Below are 20,332 nucleotides of genomic sequence, written 5' to 3' on the forward strand. Positions count from 1 at the left end.
GTTTTGCATGCTGTCTTTGCACCAGATTTACCCTCAGCTGCAAAGGGGAGACTGGCTTTGCGCGATAGATCTGCAAAATGCGTACTTCCACGTGCCCATTGCACGGAAACACCGGAAGTTCCTGCGGTTCCTCGTCGGCACCAATCACTATCAGTACTCCGTACTACCGTTTGGACTGAAGTCTGCACCCAGGACGTTTTCGAAGTGCATGGCTGTGGTGGCAGCGCACCTGCGAAAGAACAAGGTGTTTGTCTACCTGTACCTGGACGACTGGTTGATCAAGGCCTCCACCTTCCAGAAAGCACAACTGCACGTCAACAGGACAGCTGTCCTGCTGAATCAGCTAGGGTTGCACGTCAATATGTCCAAGTCTGTTCCGATCCCGGTCCAGTGCCTGCAGTAATTGGGAGCCTCCATCAATACGCTGTCAGCAAGTGTGTCTCCTTCGGAGGAGAGACGCTTATCACTCCTTCGGAAGGCTCAGGCTCTCATAGCTGCTCCATCTACAACAGCGAGGACGGTGTCTTCTCTACTGGGGTCGATGGCCTCTTGTATCTTCCTCACTCCACATGCGCGCCTACACATGAGGCTGTTGTAGGAATGCTTGGAGGATCAATGGGACCAGAGGAAAGGGTGCTGGGACGACAAGATCCAGTTGTCTCGTCATGCCCAACAGTCCCTGAGATGGTGGGGTCGGCAGAGAATCTACTCAGGGGGGTTCCTTTCCACAAGGATATCCCGACTCAGACGATCGTGACGGATGCGTCTCTCCAGGGCTGGGGAGCGCATTCAGAACATCTACAGATCCAGGGAACATGGTCTCCAGCAGAGTCCACGTATCACATCAATTTCCTGGAACTCAGAGCGGTTCACTTGGCACTGAAGGCCTTTCATCCGTCCTCCCAGACCAACTCCTTGCTTGTTCAGACGGACAATGCGACCACGATGTATTACCTCAACAAGCAGGGGGGCTCAAGATTGCGCACACTGTCACAGGAAGCGCAGGCGATCTGGCACTGGCTGCTAGCCAGAGGACTGACGATAACGGCGACTCATCTGCCAGGTGTGCAGAATGTTCAGGCGGATGCCCTCAGCAGACTGCTTCAGGAAAACCACGAGTGGGTCATAAACGACGAGGTGCTCGGCGACGTCTTCGCCATGTGGGGCACTCCAGACGTGGATCTGTTCGCCACCGCCGAAAACAGAAAATGCCGCGACTTCGCCTCGAGGTATTATCAGCCGGGGACTCTGGGGAACGCGTTATGGATCAGCTGGTTGAACAGCTTTCTGTACACTTTTCCACCCATTCCCCTGATTCCGGCGGTGCTCATCAAGCTGGCCCAATCCCGGGCGCGGATGATCCTCATTGCTCCGGAATGGCCCAGGCAGTCGTGGTTCACGGACCTGCTTCATCGGTCGATCCTTCCTCATCGGCGGCTGCCGTGTCGGCCTGACCTTCTCACGAAGTTCGGGGGGCAGATGGTGCACCCCAACCTCTCGTCGTTGAGTTTGGAGGCATGGCTCCTGAGATAGTGCAATATGGCCACCTGAATCTTCCTGAGGATTGCATGGACATATTTAAGGAGGCTCAGAGGCCGTCTACTAGGACCTCTTATGCTTACAAATGGAAGAGATTCTGCATCTGGTGCATGTCCAAGAACTATGATCCGACGACCTGCAAGGAAGATGTCATCCTTCCATACCTTCTACATCTAGCTCAATCTGGACTTAATTTCCATTCCATTAAGGTTCATTTGGCTGCATTGACTGCTTACAGAAAAGGCCCTTCGCAGACATCCTTCTTTCAGATTCCTGTGATTAAGGATTTTTTGGAAGGGTTGAAGAAGGTGTTCCCTCCTGTTCGGCTGCCTTCACCTGCATGGGAATTGAATGTGGTGCTGTCCAGGCTGATGAAGGAACCCTTCGAGCCTATTCACAAGGCTTCACTGCAGGACCTGTCTTGGAAGGCGGCGTTCCTCGTGGCCATTACATCGGCCCGCGGGGTGAGTGAAATTAAGGCATTGTATTGCCAAGAACCTTATACTGTGTTTCATGCTGCTAAGGGTGTTATGCGTACTCACCCTAAATTCCTTCCCAAGGTGATTTCTGATTTTCATGTTAATCAGACTAACTTTACCAACTTTTTTCCAGAATCCTTCCACTCCAGCGGAAAGGTCTCTTCATTCCCTGGATGTCAGAAGGGTATTGAAATTCTATCTGGATAAAACCAAAGACATTCGCAGATCTGACCAATTGTTTGTCAACTATGGGTCAGTTAGGACTGGTCTGGCTACTTCGAAACAGTCTATCTCTAGGTGGATTGTGTCTTGTATCCAGCTCTGTTATCAGAAAGCGAATAAGACCTTAGGGGGTAAGCCTAAGGCTCATTCCACCAGGGGCAAAGCGGCTACAACAGCTTTGCTTCGTTTTTTTTTAATTCATTTTTTTAAACACATTTTTATTGATTTTGCACAAACAACATACAGCCATGCATCGCTGGTATCACCAGCGTCTCGATACTTATCAATAAACAGCTTTGCTTCGTAATGTTCCCATTGCAGAGATCTGCAAGACTGCCACTTGGAAGTCGGTCCATACCTTTGCTAAGCATTACTGTCTGGACTCGGATGCCAGAGTAGATGCTCAGGTTGGGCCGGCTTCGTTGAGAAATCTGTTTGCACAGTAGTGGTGTTGCCTTATGGTTCTCCACCGCCGGGTTATGTTTGGATGGGCTTGCCATTCTATTCACTAGATTATGACTATACACAGAGATCCCCTACTACAGAAGGAGTAGTTTCTTACCTGTAACTCCAGTTCTGTAGTAGGGGTATCTCTGTTATAGTCATAAGCGCCCGCCCTCCTCCCCGGTGGAGATAAGGTTAATATGATGAATGCTACAGGTCTAGCTGTATACACCTCCAAAAAGAACTGAAAGTGGAGGGAGTTGCTGTGCGTTCTGGGATACCAGGAGAGTTCTGGAAAGTTTCCTTAAAGGCACGGTATCCCTTTTTAAGCCACATAATGGCAGCCTATGGGGGCTTGTCTGTCCTGTCCTTCCTCTCTATCATTCCAAGGATTTGGTGAAGGGGAAAGTGTTTTCCATGGTGTAACATGGCAGACAGGTTTAAATGTGATATTGGTGGGATATCCTTTACATTCCTAGTTGAAGTACTGGACAGTGTAGCCTTGCATTATTGTCTTTAATTCGCTCCTAAGTGTCTATGCACTGCTGCAAAGAAGACAGCTTAAGAGATTATTTTTGATTGCTCCGGGGTCCCCGCACATGAGCGGGACTATTCACTAGATTATGACTATAACAGAGATACCCCTACTACAGAACTGGAGTTACAGGTAAGAAACTACTCCTTCTCCAGGTGGCAGATGACAGTCCCCAGGGAAGAACAGACACAGTACAGAGGATTAACAATAGAAGGCCCAGACCTCTGTATGATTCACTGCAGTGGGTCAATTCGAAGAGTTTTCGCGGTAACTGGCAGGCTAGCTAAGATGGTCTGAAATTGGCTCAGAAGGAAAATATACCCACTGCTGGATTGAGCTGTCATTTTTAATCGTACCTAGATGTGAGCTTATTTGTTTCAGTGACACTAACAGCTAAAGTTTCAAGTGGTACCACTAGGTTGGGTGGATGCTTCATCCATCACTGGAAAATCCACCTCGCTTTTTAATTCACAGAGCTGAGAAGAAGCCTGCAAGAACAAAGGAAGGGAAGTTTGGATTGAGAACTCCCTATTGTGAAGTATTTTTCTGTTAAATATATTTTTTTTATAATCAACTTTTACTTTCTGTTAAATATTAATGTCAATTAAATGTATATTTATTTTAAATGTAGGCCAAAATAGAACAAAATTGCAACAGCACTGTTAACTTTGATTTAAATCTTTAATTCGTGCATTATTTTGCATTAATAACTATTCAAATTGATGTGTAGAATGAATTAAAAGTATTTTAATTGTATCCGAATAGAAAATAAATGTTACGTTAATGTATAAATCCATTAAAGTTAATTAAAATATTTTTATAATTAAATGATGTGTTTAATTTTAGATTTTAACAACAAATTATATGTAGTTATATTTTTAACTATTTTAAAAAATGTAATTTAACATTTTTTTGTAAGGGGTTTTATTTAAACTTTTTACCTCCATTATTTTCTTGGGGAGGGTGTTTCAGTATCAGAGGTTGGTCATAAATTGTGCTGGAATAACCAGGAACACAGGGGCTGCTCGTCCTCCTGGATGCTGGTTGTGGCTCCACTTTCCTTGTTTTCTCTCACACTATTACACTAATTCGTGAATAATATAGTATTCACTATTAGTGTAATAAAGAATGGTGTGCAGTTAGATGGAATGTGACCCTCACTGGCAGCTGAGGTTAGTAAACAATACTTTTAAATGTATGTTGTGTGCATGCTTGTGGATGGAAGCTTGTTTATGTAAGAGAATAGTGTGTGTATGTGTGATCATGTGTGTGAGTGAAAGTAAAGGTCAAATGGCATGCGATGTGATGTCATTTCCATCACCCAGGCATTTAGGTGAATAGACATTCATGTGCTGAAGTATCTGAAACTTGCAATTGCCAGATTGCTTGACCAAGCAATAATGGCGTCACCAGGGATGTTCAGCCAATTACAATGAACATTGCTGGTGAAACAAGAGGCATTTTTTGAACATTCATAATCATTTGCTGCTGTCCCTAGCAGGTTGCATTCGCTACTAGATTGTTCAAAGTCACTTCAAAGTTCTATGACTTGGATCCCGTATGGTCTTTAAAAAAAATACGTGTTTAGTGAAAAAATAGAAAGCTCCCAAAGTTCTGCAAAGTAAAACCGGTTGACTCATAATTGATCAAACTCACTGTTTGGACGTCTAATTAGTTTCCTTTGATATCGATCGCATGAAAAAGTCACCTTTGACCCCATCCAGAGCGCTGATGCTCACCACAGGCGAGTGCTCAGAAGCCCAGGGGAACATGAGTCACCCGCAGTACTGTTATGCACTCAATCACTTTTTAAGCTAGAAAATCAATGCGCCTTACCAAAAACAGACACAGGTCCCCCTTGCCATGTTAAACAGACAATACATCAATCTCCAATTACTAACCTTCTGACAAATTGATCACAAATTAAAGAATATGTAAACACAATGTGTTGTGAGTCGCCTGTGCTCGATCCGGGGCCTGACAGCCTATATTTTTCATCTGCTGTTTGGTGATTTTTCTCTTTTTCTCACTCTGCTTCGATTCTCCTCTTTTGAATACTGTTGAAAGATTTCGCTCCTTCAACCAAAGGCCATGTTTGTTACTTCTTTCATCAAATATCTGGAAATTGTATTTTATAACTCCACTGGCCTTTCAATCCAGTCTTTTAATTACTTCCACAAGCAGCTAACCATAACTTGATGTTCCTTCAATTGTGTCTAATCATAGTTTTAAAAATAAAAAAATGCAATAAATTGGACATATTAACAACAACATAAGCAAACAATGATTATAATAACAATAGTAAATACACAAATAAAAATAATGAATTAATAAAAGAACATTTACTACTGCTGATCTTTCAGTAAGAAATATGTTATTTTTTTCATTTACTGCCATACCTCGGTCTCCTAATATTCTGTCTTCTCTACTAGAGGGCTAGGAGGAAATGGCTCTTCCCTTTGTTTAGGGTCTTAAATACAATAATGGGAAAGGATCCTTGCACGCTCTTTTACTTCAATGAAATACCTTTGTGTCCCTTTGGCTTTTCTAAGATTTTAAATTCTGCCTGGCAGATTGGAGGGAAATTTCTGAACGTGTAATCACATGTGATTATTATTTGAGGAACTCTTTTATGTATGCTAGGGTTATCATGGATATCGAGTGAGCAAAATGCCACTGGTAGCGGAAGTGACATCACACTCCACGACTCCACCCCTCATGACTTCTTAGGAAGTGACCTCACCTGATCTTTGACCCTGATAACCTCACAGGAAGTTATGTCTCGACCGTTGACACTGTTGATATTACAGGAATTGACATGTCTTAACTTCAAAAACACACATCATAAAAGCAATACAAATGAAATAGAGATAAAAGACACTAAAAGAGAAAACAAATCTATTTAAATTACATCCCATAGAGTGCTGCCATGGTATGGCAAAGGTGCAAATATGATAGAAGAAGTGCAAGGCAATCATTGGTCAGCAGTACTATCGTCACATTCCCAAGTATATCCTCAAATGGCCTGGCACAACCATTATTTGCTCAGGAGCAGTTATCATACCATCACGTGCCCAATTGCAGCCACATAAGAGTATACGTGCAGGATCTCCTCCCTCTCACAACCAGTCTACGCACAGGTTAATATTAGGGCCTTCAGGGGGGCGCTAGAGGGCTCACGGCAAGATGACCGCACCGATGTGAGACTCTGCCTGACCAAGCATCTATCCGTCAAAAATCTGCTGCATCCCTTACCAGAGAGACCTGTTGCCTGCTGGCGCAGATATTTGGTTGCCTCCTGAACACTTGTGCGGAGTTTGTGGCGTGGCTAAGCCCTCTTACCGGCCGACTGTGAGTGAGGATAGTGCCCTCAGGGCCGCATTGTATGGCGGCCGCTGGTGTGTAGTGGGCCCTGCTGCCGCTGGAACGACATTGTGCTGCTTTCTCGTCCTTTCCGCTCCTGTGGCTGGCGCGGATGGCTGCGGTGCCTGAGAAGCGGTGACGGCTGCGACGTGGCCCTGTCAGTGGCCGAGCGCGGAGAGGGGCAGGTCGCCGCTGCGACTGCCTGAGGCGGCAGACTGAGGCGCAGCGGGAGAAGCTGACTGGAGGCCCCTGCCCTGCTGTGCAGATCTGTTGGGAGGAGCGGCGAGGACGGCTGTGGTGCTGGGTGCCTGCCTGCGCCGGCGGCGGTAAGTGGGGACAGGGCCTGGGGCGGCCCAAGGTTGCGGAGGAGGGCTGGGTCTCGCACCTGTGAGCTGTGGCAGGTGCGGGCGGCGCTGGGTGCTGGGTCGGAGGACCAGGAGCGGCGTAGGAGGCCTCTTAGGGGCTGTGTGGACGGCGCTGGTGCCATCCCCCTAGCACCTTCTTGGAGTTGCGGCCCAGTGGTGGGGATATGCTATTGAACTGAGCCTTGCATATCGGCCCGTGGACTGGACGACTGGCGGGCGGCCTAGTGTGGCACTGCGCTTTCTGTTTGATATTGTGGCGCTACATGGCTGCTAGAGTCCCCTGGAGCTATTGTGTGGCCCTCGCTGCGCTGGGCCCTGAACGTGGTGGCGCTCTTGGGGCTTGGAGGCGGTGCAGGGCACTGCTCCTTGGCACGGAGGACATTGGCATTGGCCCGGGGGAGGTGTGCCCTGCAAGTGAGCTGCTGGGGGTGAATCTGCCTCTGGTTCTGTTGTTATGTTAAAAGGTTTTGTACCGTGCACGGTCACCAATTGGTTTCATGGCGCTCAGAGACAAGGCAGGGAAAGAAGCATAGGGGTTTAGTTGTAGGCTAGCTGGAAGAGATGGGTTTTGAGGAGTTTACGAAAGCATATATAATCAGGACAAAGTCAGATGGTGGAGGGAAGGGAGTTCCAGGTAGAGGGAGCAAGGAAGGAAAAACAAGAGCCGCCATGTTTTTTCCGTTTGAACCTAGGAATAGTTAAAAGGTTGTGAGCGGAAGATCGAAGATTCCTAGAGGGAATGTGGCGCTTAAGGCTACGTGAGGTGAAAGCAGGAACAAGACCAGTAAGTGACTTAAAGACAGTGCATCCCAGTTTGAAAATACATCGAGAGGCTACCGGGAGCCAGTGCAGTCTCCTCAACAGGGGCGAGACATGTTGGTGTTTAGGCTGTTGGAAGACCAGTCTGGCCGCCTGATTTTGCACCAGCTGGAGCCGATTAAGATGGTAGGCAGGGATCCCAGCATATAGGGAGTTGGCATAGTCGATACGGGAGATGACAAGGGCCATGATCACAAGTATAAGAGCCTCTGTGGTGAGGAACCTTCGGATTTTGCCAATTCTGCGCAGATGGTAGAAGCATGCAGAAGTGATGGCGTTGATTTGGGGTCTCATAGACAAGTCGCTAGAGATAATCACGCCAAGGCTCCTCACGGTATCGACGGGACAGGGTGGGGGGCCAAGAGATTGGGGCCAAAAACTGGAATCCCAAGGGTTGGAGGACCCTCCTGTCAATACGAGCTCTGTCTTGCTGGGATTGAGCTTCAGTTGGCTGAAGTGCATCCACTCAGAGATGGTAAGCATAGTGGACTGAAAGTTGGTACGAGAGGCAGGGGAAGAGTCGATGGGGAAAATTAGCTGTAAGTCATCCGCATAATTAAGGATGGTTACTGGAGTATGACGAAGGGGAGCTAGAAGAGGTTGCATATAGAGATTGAATAGAAGGGGCGAGAGAGCAGAGCCTTGAGGGACACCACAGGAGAGTGAAGAGAAGGGAGCAGAGAAGGTGGATAGATGAACCGATTGAGAGCGTTGATATAAGAAAGAACTAATCCAAGTTAAAGCCAAGCCCTGGATGCCCGCATTTCTGACACGGTCGATCAAGATATCGTGATCGACCGTGTCAAAAGCTGCAGATAGATCTAATAGGACCAGGGCTTGGGTGAGGTTCCTGTCAGCACCTTGTCTCAACGCATCCATCACAGCCGCGATGACAGCTTCGGTAGAATGGGCTGGTCATCGAGAAAGGAAGACTTTTCAATGAATGCGCTGAGGCATCGGGTGACATAAGTCTCCAAGACCTTCCCCAAATAGGGAAGGAGGGAGATAGGCCGGTAATTGCTCAAAACAGATGGATCAGTACCAGGTTTTTTAAGTATAGGTACAACGACAGCTTGTTTGAAAGCATCGGGGACAGAGCCTGTAGCAAGCGAATCATTAAGGAGAGCCAGGGGGGGACCTGGGCAGACCAGAAAAGCAGTTTTTCTGAATTTGAGGGGGACAGCAGTCGTTAGGGGAGCCAGAACTGACTGCGTGTAACAAGGAGGTGAATTGAGTCTGGGAGATAGGGGGGGAATTCGGACAGGCAGCAGGGATTCATGGGAGGTAAGGAGCAGACGCTGGAAGGAGAAGGGGAAGGGATATTGTTTTTAATAGAGATTTTCTCAATAAAGAATGAATTGAGTGAATCACAAAGAGCTTGTGAAGGTTGAGGTTGCGCAGTGATACGGTCAGGCAAAGAGAGTTCTCCAACGATTGAGAAGATGTCCTTAGTTTTGGAGGCAGAACTGAGAATTTTCTGTGAAAAATAGAAAGTTTTGGCCAAAAGAATAGAGTTTTTATACAATTTTAGTAGGTCCATATAGGTGGTTTTTAATAGGGGATCGTAGTTGCGTCTCCAACTGCGCTCAGCTTGTCTGAGAGCTAATTTGTTCTGTTTAAGTTGGTCAGTAAACCAACGCTGAGCGTCGTGCAGACGTTTGGTTTTAACGACTCTTATCGGGGCAACCACGTCGCTAGCCTGTATCAGCCATTTATCAAGGGTGGCTGTTTGGGAGCTTGTTGGGGGAAATTCACTGGGGGTTGTGTTAAGCAAAATAGAGTGAAACTGAGAAATATCATGTTGTGGGCCCATGTGCCTCACAGCACATCTGCATATTCCGCCTGGTGCACCTAGGGGACCCGCACTGTACATTGATTTTTTTTTGTACTTAGGAGCCATCACTCTGCCACGAAATTATCGCGCGGGGCCTGCTGCGACTGCCTTTTGAGTGGAGAGGGGCTTCTAGCCTGTGTTTGCATATTCTGGCCCCCAGTGGCGCTGTCGTCTTCCTGTGCTGCACCAGGCTTGTGTAGGGCCTACCAAAGATGGGAAGGACTGACAAATCCCAGCCGCGCCTGAACTTTGAACAGCGCTAAAAACCCTACGAATGCTCAAAACGCGGCCATCGACGCTGAAGCAGATAGGCAGGTGGATACTCCCCCCACGTTAGAGACCACGCTAATGGCCATGCAACGCATGTTGCAATCTATTGAGGGCACGATGGCGGCGGTGAACCATAGACTTGATCATATGTCGTCGCAGCTCGAGAAGCAGACGGCGCTCGGGGGAGCTGGAGCAGAGAGTGTCGGCGTCCGAGGATGGCTTGAGTACGGTGGCGGACAAAACCCTCAATATGGAAAAGGTTCTGGCCCTGATTCAAGCTAAAAAAGAGGATTTGGAGGCGCGCTCTAGGCGCAATAACCTCTGAATTACTGGTTTGCCAGAAATCACCAAATTTGGCAAAATGGGGACTTTTGTAGAGCGCTTGATCCCTGACATTTTTGGTATGGAACAGCTATCCAAAATGTTTATTGTGGAGCCTGCACACCGTTCCTTAGCGGCTAGGCCTGTTCCGGGGGCATCTCCTCACCCTATAATTGCCCCTGTATTGAATTACAGGGACAGAGATACTATCCTACGCCTGGCTAGGGAGAGGGGCACCATTGTACATCAGGGTAACACGCTGGCCTTTTTCCCGGATTTTACGGTGGCAGTCCAGGCAGCCCGGAGTGAGTTCGGAGCGGTCAAGCAATTTTTGAGAAATGAAGGTTTTCTGTATGCCATGCTGTATCCGGCCCGATTGAGGTTTGGGTCTGTTGAGGATAATAAAATCTTCTCGCCAAAAGCGGCCATGGAACATGCTAAGCAGTTGAAACGGCGGAGGCGAGACTCTGAGGCAGTGCTGGAGGAGGTGGAGTAACGTGGAACTCGGCTGGCTGGTGAATCGGTCGGCGTCTTGGACTCTGGCAAGTGGTTTGGTGTTGTCCTTTTCTACTTTGACTGCCACGATGTGCACTGTTCACTCTATGCCTGTTCATCGTGTGTGAGTATGGTTTATGGCTATGGTCTTTAATGCTCACTGGCCTCCTTATGCCTGTAGGACGTTTTTGGTCCACAATGAAATGAGGTGACACAAGAGATATGACGGACAACTGGAGGAGGTGGTGGTTACAAGGCTGGACTCTGGGGATGATATACCATCTCTGTTATGTTTGCTTTCTCACTTCTATTTCCGGACTACGATGAGACATTTGTTGGGTTGTTTGCCTACATTGCTCTGTGATTAGATTTGGTACAGAGTAGCCGGTACATGACACTTGTTATTTGGGGCATGTAGACATACACAAGTACATGGGACCTCAGTGGGGGTTAGACACCTTGGTAGTATATCTGCTACGACTGGACTGGGGTCCAAGTCCGAAGGTCCTTCTTTGCATTCCATTGTATGGCCTTTAAGTTTCTTCCAAAGTGCATGGCTGGCAAGCCTAGCGTCGCAGTGGAAGCTGTGTGTTTGTTATGTATGGGATGTTTGCTGTATTCTGTTATTAATGCGTGGTCAACTCCTGCCAAAGTGGGAGTGTTTTGTCTCTACGCCCCCCACATATGGGTGTACCCCACAAATGGCCTGTATTTTTTGGGGGGAGGGGGGTGATGGGTAGGGTTCGGGGGAGGCTTTGGCACGCTTGGGGTGCTGAAGTGGGAGGGGGAAGGGGAAGTTGAGTTTGTTCTTTACAATGCTCTGGTGCTGGGGGGGGACGGGGTGAATGTTTTGGGGATGTTTCATGAGTACAGCTGTGGCCTGGGTGCTAACCAGTTTCATCTACGGTATCTGAAGGTGTGCTATTTCATTCCTTTTGTTGCAGATTACTTCATTCTGTACTTTGATGGATAGAGCAGGTAAAATCACTTGAATACTTGGAACGTTAGGGGTTTGAATAACCCGAAAAAGACTAGGGAGGTACTGGCATATTTGAATTGTCATAATGTTCAGATTGTCTTCCTGCAGGAGACGCATCTCACGGGGCATACTGCGGCATTTGTAGCCAGAAAATGGGCGGGGGTGCGCCTGGCTTCTTCATATTCTTCTTATGCAAGGGAGGTCATGATATTGATAAAGAAGAATGTCCCATTTGTGAGCACGCATGAGGAAATTGACAAAGAGGGCAGGTACATAATAGTGCAAGGCAAACTGTGTGGAACATTGATCATTATGATAAATGTGTATGGACCAAACATAGATGATCCTGAGTTTTACACTGTACTGTGGAACAATGTATATGCCCTGCCGGCATCTGCCATTATATGTGGGGGGGACTTGAATGTGGTGTTAGATCATGAGATCGACAGGAAGCCGTGCAACATTGCTCATGTCGCGGGTGGTGCGGGATGGTATTTGTGATTTGGGACTTGTGGATGTGTGGCGGCTGAGGCACCCTGGTGTTAGGGAGGGGACATGTTACACGTATGCGCATAACACATGGTCCCGCTTGGACTACTGGTTGGCGACACGTGATGTTAATGCGTGGGTAGCGAAGGCTATGCATTTACCCTGCACACTGTCAGATCATGTGCCTGTTTTGCTTGACACGTTCCTTCCTGCTTACGCTCCTGCCCCATTTACATGGAAGCTGCAGCCCTCAGCTTTATTAGATTTAGTGTTTCGGGAAGGTAAACAGGAGGCTATTGAAAATTATTTTGCAGAGAATACAGGGTCAGTGGAAGGTATGGGTACCACTTGGGAAGCATTCAAAGTGACCATCAGGGGGGCGTGCATAGGCCTGCAGGCGGGGGTGCTTAAGTCCTTGCGTGACTCTATGGGACGGTTGGAGCGTGATTTGGCGGGGTTGGAGAGTCAGTATGCGGAGGCGCTGGCTGCGGCTCTCCTGGCTGCTATACGACTGAAAGTGGATGAATACAATGAGTTGGCTGAGCAGGAAGTGAGACATTTGGCAAGACGAAGCAAGGCTCTGCACTATAGTGAGGGGGGCAGACCGGGGCGTGTGTTGGCTGAGAGGATCACAGAGCCATGGGCTAGGTATTGTGGAGTTCAGTAACTTACAGAGGAGGGTTGGTCCATGACAGACACTGCTGATATATTGGGACAATTTGTTCAGTATTACAAGGCAATGTACGGGCGTAGAAACACGGCTAGTGAGGAAGAAATTGCACAATATCTGGATTATGTGGCCTTGGTCTGGCTGTCAAAGGGACAGCAGGACTTCTTAATGCACCATTTGAGTGCAGACGAGATTAAAGATGCAATAGCCGCCCTGCCGAATGGGAAGGCAGCAGGCACTGAACGTCTTCCATCTGAGTTTTACAAGGAGTATGCTGACCGTCGATGTGAAAATTCTTGCCAAGGTTCTGGCGACCCAGCTGCGCCTACTGCTTAATGTTATGGTTCTTCCGGACCAATCAGGGTTTATTCCAATGTGGTCCACAGCCCATAATCTGAGAGCCCTATTTGCTGTCCTGCACTTGCTTAAACCAGAACTACTGGCGGCAGCGGGTCTGTTAGACGCTGCCAAAGCGTTTGATTCGATCGCATGGCAATACATGTTCGCAGTGCTCCACCGCATCGGGGTGCCCTTCTTTTTCACTAGCTGGATTAAATTACTTTATACGGACCCGGTGGCTCGTGTGTGGGTTAACTGGCATGTCTCGGAGGCCTTTCTAATTCAACGGGGTACAAGACAAGGGTGCCCGCTCTCGCCCTTGTTGTTTGCCCTTGTGCTGGAGCCACTGGCATGTGTATTGCGGCAGAGGCATGCTAGTTCAGCGCTCCAATTTCAATGGCCATTAGCAGTTTCAATGTATGCTGACGAACAGGTCATTCGGGAGTATGTCCGTTTTGGAATGGTTCTCAGGCTTAACCATTAATTGGGCTAAATCCATAATATTACCGCTCACGCAAAGTACCTCACCGTTTGTGCTGAACTTCCCCTTGGAGTGGGCATCTGATCCTGTACGGTACCTTGGTATCTGGGTGCATCGGGACCCGAAAGAAGTTATTAGGACTAACTATGGGGTGGCGGTGTCAAAACTGGAAGATCAGGTATCTCGGTGGATACGTCTACCCTTGTCTTTCGCGGACTGAGTTGCGCTGATCAAGATGGTGGTGCTGCCCAAGTTTTTATATTTATTTGTTAATGTCCCGATTATCTTGACGGGCCACTTTTTCGTGACGCTTCGCTCTTTACTAATCACGCTCGCATGGAGGGGTAAGAAACCCCGCATAGGATGGGAAACGCTGACAAAGCCCTATGAACTGGGTAGCTTCTCGATACCGGACATGCACTTATATTATCTTTGTGCACAGGCACACTTTGCTTCTTATTGGCAGTTGGCGACGCCATTCACGCCACATGTGGCGGTTGAGGCTAGCGCGGTACATCCATTGCCCCTTAAGGCTATGATAGTGAATCTGCACTCAGTGTACGACAAAGGTGAAGTTGATACAGTGCAATGTACGGCTCAAGCATGGGCAGAGCTGGGGAAAAGAGCTGGGTGGCTACCATTGTACGCTCCTGTGATGCCCTTGTTGCATCATGCCAAAATATCAGTGACGGGCGAAGCAGGGGCACTTAAGATACTCCAGACTGCCGGGGTACAGACCATGGGAGATGTCTTTGTCGGTGGGACATTCATCAAGCTGCAGGACATTTTAAAAGATGGGGGGAATGACGTTATGGCCACGTTTATCTATTCCAGACTCCGGGCCGCCATGCGTAGTTTGTACCCGGCCTTTTCTGAAGAGCCAGTTGCCTTAGGGGCGCTGCAGTTTCTCTATACAGCCAATGATAGAACTAAATTGGTCTCCCGATTATATCATGCCTCGCAATTGGACGAGGGGGCCGCAGTGTCCCACTCCAGAGATAAATGGTATGAAGGCCTTCCACAACCGCTAACAGATGAAGAATGGGAGGAATGCTGTAGAATGACTGGGAGTTTTGAGGTCAATGGCAATTTCAAGCTCATACATTCTAAATATCTCCTCCAGATGTACTACACGCCTGCACAGTTGCATAAATATGGCCTCAGGGACTCTCATTGTTGTGTGCGTTGTAGTGCGGAGGGATCTGATTTTGTACATTTGGCATGGGCTTGCTCTAGAATATCTGCATTTTGGATGGGCGTGACCGAGGTGCTGTCTGCTATGACAGGTGCTCAGATTGGGTGTGATCCTAAGGTATGTCTGTTGGAGATAGTTTCCAAAGTCCCAGTGGGAGTGTGCAAATTGGTGGTGCTCTCTTTGCAATTAGCCAAACGCAGAGTCGCCCTATGCTGGGGTGGAAGGCCGGCGCCTAAGCTGAATCAATGGCTGCAGGACCTGGCATACTGCCGTGACCAACTTACCTGCTATTCTGAGGGGTTACCGTCAGCGTCTCGGCCACGGGATATCTGGGGACCTTACACCGCATATATGCTGACGCAGTCTGATGCTGAATAAGCACACGATGATGTATACAAAGTTCCTTGCACATTACATTGCTTGCCTCAGGATAGGCAGGTAGAAGCCACTGCTGGGTCTTGGGTACCGGAATAGATGCCTCACATTGTGAGCGATGGTGTTAATGCTGCATATAAATGATGTTATGGATGTATTGCTTCGACTTAACTGGTGTTTTCACTCCTGACGATATACATGCTTGTTTATGTAACTGCAACACACTAATTGTCTATTGCATTATCTGAGAAAGGAATATATGCACACTTCCCAGCTGTACTGTGGTTTTCTGTTGCTAAAATGATAAATAAAAAAAAAATAATAAAAAAAAATACTAGGGCCTTCAGGTCTCACCAAATGTGAAATTCTTTTGGTTCTGCCCTTAACATGTATGTATGTGCTCATGAAAATGGTGGATTGCTCACTGATTTATATATCATAGACATACAAAATGCTCCGATAATTATGATACTATGGTGTGATGTGCACTAAATTAAATATTGGTATGTATATAACACACACCACCAATAATATTAGTGTACATTTATATGCACTAAACATGTACATAATGTACATAGCACGCTCCACAAACCAAATAGCCATCTGTGGATTTAATTATAGTAGTGTGATGAGTGAGATGGCAAGAGTTTGCAATTGAGAGGACATACCTTTCACACAGACAGAATTCAGCCCGCTGAGCTATTTTTCTATCAACAAAGTTCTAGAAATGTTGCCAAAATATGACAAAAAGGGTCAGGGTTAAAAAGAGAGTACTCATAGTGATTTCCTAAAGGTCTGCACCGCAGGACTCCTCATGCCACTGGCCACCTTAGAGTCATGAACCAGAGGGCAAAGTGTAGTTGCAGTGCATTGAATTGTATGAAGAGCAGCTTGTGTGTAAAAAATGTATTTTGGATTAATACAATATGGTGCATCCATCACTGTTAGAAAAGTGACACATCAAACATTTGTGTGCATCTCATTACATGTGTGGTGATTGGGCTGGCTTATTATTTGCAAGTTTGTGCAACAAACAGGTGTGGAGTGGAGAACATTCCCGGGTTTGACCTATGGTGTCCAGATCAATATGACGGGAACACAACCAGAATCCGAGACTCAAAAGAAATAAAGTATGTATACAAAGAGGAACATAAAAGTAATAAGAATCGCCTATAAATGTACTATTAAGGCGATTTATAAGAAATATGAGACCGCTGGTTAACACGAAAGAAAACGAATAGAAATTACAAGAGTAAAGCTCCACAATTCAGGACTGACTATTCAATGGTGAACCAGATGACAGGAGTAATTATCACTGATGGTCATCTGGATGATAAGGAAAATAAAGTAGATATAAAAAGTAAAACTGTGTTAATCAAGAAGAGGACATTTTCAATGACTCAACAGATGCCTTGATTGATTTTATCATTTTGCCCTGAAGAGGGGGGAGCAAATCGAAAACACACCACCAAAATGCTGCATCGACATGTTTTTGTGATTCATGATTTGATAATATGTGATTTGTGTGTGATATAAACTTTGATATTTTTATAAATTGACTCTGCTCGGGAAAACAGGTGAATCGGTATAATTATAGATATAACCTGAATAAATGAGGATCACTGATAGTATTCCAATGCTACAGTGATAACTTTGGTCATATAGCACTGATATTGTGTCAAAAACCTGTTTTATTCAGACACAATCAGATAATATATTGTTTTTATCATTGGTTGTAAATATTGTTTACGATACACTGTGACGAAATATTACTCTATGGAAAATTTTGAAATGTAATTGTGTTTTCTAGAGATTTTAACTGAACAGATCTGTAGGAACTGGCTTTTAATTGTGTTTTTTTACAAATAAAGGGAGAAATTTTTGCATTAATCAATACTCAGTGTATAGGAAGTGATATGTATGCGAGGGGTATTGATGAAATCCCATAATACGGTGAATTCAGTGGTTGAGATATACAAGATTGATTGTGCAAAAGGGATCACTTTTTTGTTGTTTGTTTTCTGCCCTGTACCTTTTTGCCAAAAGGCTATCTCTCTCCAAAAATGTATTGGGGGGGGGGGCGTCCTGCATAAACAGTAAGTTTAAACATCAGGAGAATTAGGTATTTAATGTTTTTGAAACCTTGTGAATAGAGAATTCAATAGATGTACACACAAACAGGCAAAAATGACAAGCCACGGTGTACACAGAAACAAAAATATACATAAAACTACACAAATCTACTTATTTATAAATTAGCATATGCCCATGCTAGTCCAAAAAACCCTTAATCCATACTGATAGACATAATAAGTTAAGAGTGCTTGTTCTGAAGAAATGAAGAGGTAGATTTCCTAGGTTTTCAGGCAGTTTAGTAACCAAAGTTGTGTGCTGTGTTGCGTGAAAAGGGGAGAGCAGAACTGCACCATATCTAGTTAGATATGGTACAGTTGTGCTCTTCTCCAGTGCTGGCTTACCTTAGACTGCCTTACACCAATGCACTCACCCTTGCACCGTTGATCAAGGATGTGTATGTGATGTCAAACATAGGTTTTATACTTGAAGGGTACCTTTTCAGTGCCTAGTTCTATGCTTTGACAAAGTAAACTTTAACACTTTGCCACCTTGCATGTGTTGTGTACAGTGCAGTACAAATGCAAAGTTGGAAAGGTTTGGGGAAAATAAATCTTTTCTCCAACTTTACACCTGCCACAAGGAGGCATACTTTTTAATGTAAATCCCTTTCAACAAAAGTCAGTAGGTAGGAATTTGTGTCAATATCCATGGATAGGTGAGAACATCTATGTACCACCCATGGTATGCCTCCTGGATCCAAAGTACTGCATAGTGCTATGTTATGTTACTTCAAGGCTATTGTCCAAACACAATTCAAGATTTGCACTGAAAAGTAAAACCCAAACACAGGTTTGAAATACTTTTGTGATGCAAATTAGGCGCAGACTGCTAGTATTGTATTGTATTGTATTGTAATTGCATTTATATAGCGTTACTACCCCTGACGAGGCGTCGAAGCGCTTTTTCGGCGGGTAGCACGCTACTCCGGGACCCACAGAGGATTAGTGTTGAATTAGTATAGTGAAACATGCAAGTACATTTTAAGTGGTGGATAGGTTAATCAGTTATTTGGATTTGGAATGATAGCAGAAGGATAGAGTAGGACAAAGGTTTGTATTTATCTATCGCTCGCTTGTTGACGCATGCTATTCAGGGAGCCTATAGAGGATTAGTGGTGAATTAATATAGTGAAATATGAGGTAATTTCAGTGGTGGATATTAGTCTGTTACTTGGAGTGAGAAGGATAGCGGATGGATAAAAGGGGAAGAAAGATTTGCATTCATATAGCACTTGTTACCCCTGATGGGCGTTGAAGCGCTTTTCTGGCGAGTAGCACGCCACTCCGGAACCCATAAAGGATTAGTGTTGAAAATTAGTATAGTATAAATATGAAGTAATTTGAGTAGTAGATATGTTATTCAGTTATTTGGGCAGTATATTAGTATAGTTGAATATGGAATATGGAATTTGAGAAGTGAAACATGTTAGTCTTTTAATTTTTATTGAAAAAGGATAATGGAGGGATAAAAGAGTGAAAGATTTTTTTTTAAATTTCTTTTGTTTTTATAGTCATTAGTAGTAGGAAGAGGCTTTTGGATGAGTAAAAAGGAGTTTTCGAGGGAAGGAGTCAGAGGGGAGAGTTTAGAAATGTTTGTTTTAGGGGATAGGTGTAGTAAAAAGAGGTGTCAGATGATGCAAGGAGGGGTAGAGCAGGAGAGAGTCTAGAAAAGGTTATTTTGGCAATCATAGTAGTGGTATGTGGTTTGGGATAAATGAGAGAGTGGATGTAGAGGATATATTGATAGATCTATAGGATGCGAGATAGGGTAGTGCATTAGAAGGAGTAGTAGAAAGAAGTTTGAGAGGAGTCAGAAGGTTGGGCTAGAAGATATATTGAGTGAAGTATAGGCTGAGAAATAGGCTAGTGCATTGGAAATGCTAAATTAGAAGAAAGAGATAAGTATATAGATCCATAAGTACATTAAAAGTATATAGATACATAAAAAAGTAAGTATATTTAGATTAAATATATTGATAGAGGCACAGGATGAGAGATAGGGTAGTGCATTGGATATGCTTTTTTTCAGGAGAAAAGTAACAGACACACAGATCCAAGTACATGGAAGGTACATAGATGTGCAATGGAAGTATGTACATGTAGACCAAAAATGATTTTTATTTATTGATGATTATTATTACTAATATTTTTTTTCTTCTCTTAACAACATAATTGTTTTACATGTTTTATAAAGTAATACACAAAGATAGATACATATCTATAGTGAAAACAAATGCTTATATATAGAGGGATATGCTGTAAATTTCTATTTCCGTATGGTGCTTATGTGGGGAAGAGCCAGATCTTGAGTAGTTTTCTGAAGTTAAGGTGGTTGTCGGTAGATCTTATGTTGGGGGGTAAAGAGTTCCATAGTTTGGCTGCTTGAACAGAGAAGGATGTGCCACCCATTGTTTTTTTCTTGTATGGTGGGATTTTGAGGCGAGATGCTCCTTTAGAGCATAGGTTCCTTTGTTGAATGTGTTTGGTGATTTTATTCCTGATGAAGAGTGGTCCTATTCCATGTATTGCTTTGTGGGTAATACAAAGCAGCTTGAACGTGGATCTTCTGGCAACCGGTAACCAATGCAGGACTTTCAAGGCAGGGGAGATGTGGTCTCGTGGTTTGATATGCAAGAGTAGTCTGACAGCCGAGTTCTGAATCCGTTGTAGTCTTTTCATGGTCGTTAAAGGTGATCCGTGGTAGAGGCTATTGGCGTAATCGAGTTTGGCTAGAACAAGGGAGATGGTAGCTTGGACCTTGTGTGGAAATCCCAAATGAGGGAAAATTCGTCGCAGCGTTTTTATAGTAGCAAAGCTTAATCTTGCTAGTTTATTTACTTGGACATTCATCGACAGCTTGGAGTCCATGGTCATTCCGAGGTTTCTTACTTCCTTTGATACTTTAGGCAGTGATCCCAGTTCATCAGGCCATGCGGCAAGCGGGTTGTAATTTTTCCAATCGCCACACGTGAGTATTTCAGTT

The 20,332-nt window shown here is 45.3% G+C and overlaps 1 long non-coding RNA gene across 2 annotated transcripts in view; it reads left to right on the top strand.

Moving 5' to 3' along the window:
- Window positions 1–6,233: 6,233 nt before the first annotated feature.
- LOC144828875 (uncharacterized) overlaps window positions 6,234–20,332 on the top strand; it is a 778,691-nt gene continuing 764,592 nt past the window's right edge. For both annotated transcript variants that reach the window (XR_013610548.1, XR_013610549.1), the window contains exon 1: window positions 6,234–6,908. This is a non-coding gene — a long non-coding RNA (uncharacterized LOC144828875). The remainder of the gene's footprint in view (window positions 6,909–20,332) is intronic.

This window comes from Lissotriton helveticus, chromosome 4_1 (genome assembly GCF_964261635.1).
Source record: "Lissotriton helveticus chromosome 4_1, aLisHel1.1, whole genome shotgun sequence".
Classification (NCBI taxonomy): domain Eukaryota; kingdom Metazoa; phylum Chordata; class Amphibia; order Caudata; family Salamandridae; genus Lissotriton; species Lissotriton helveticus.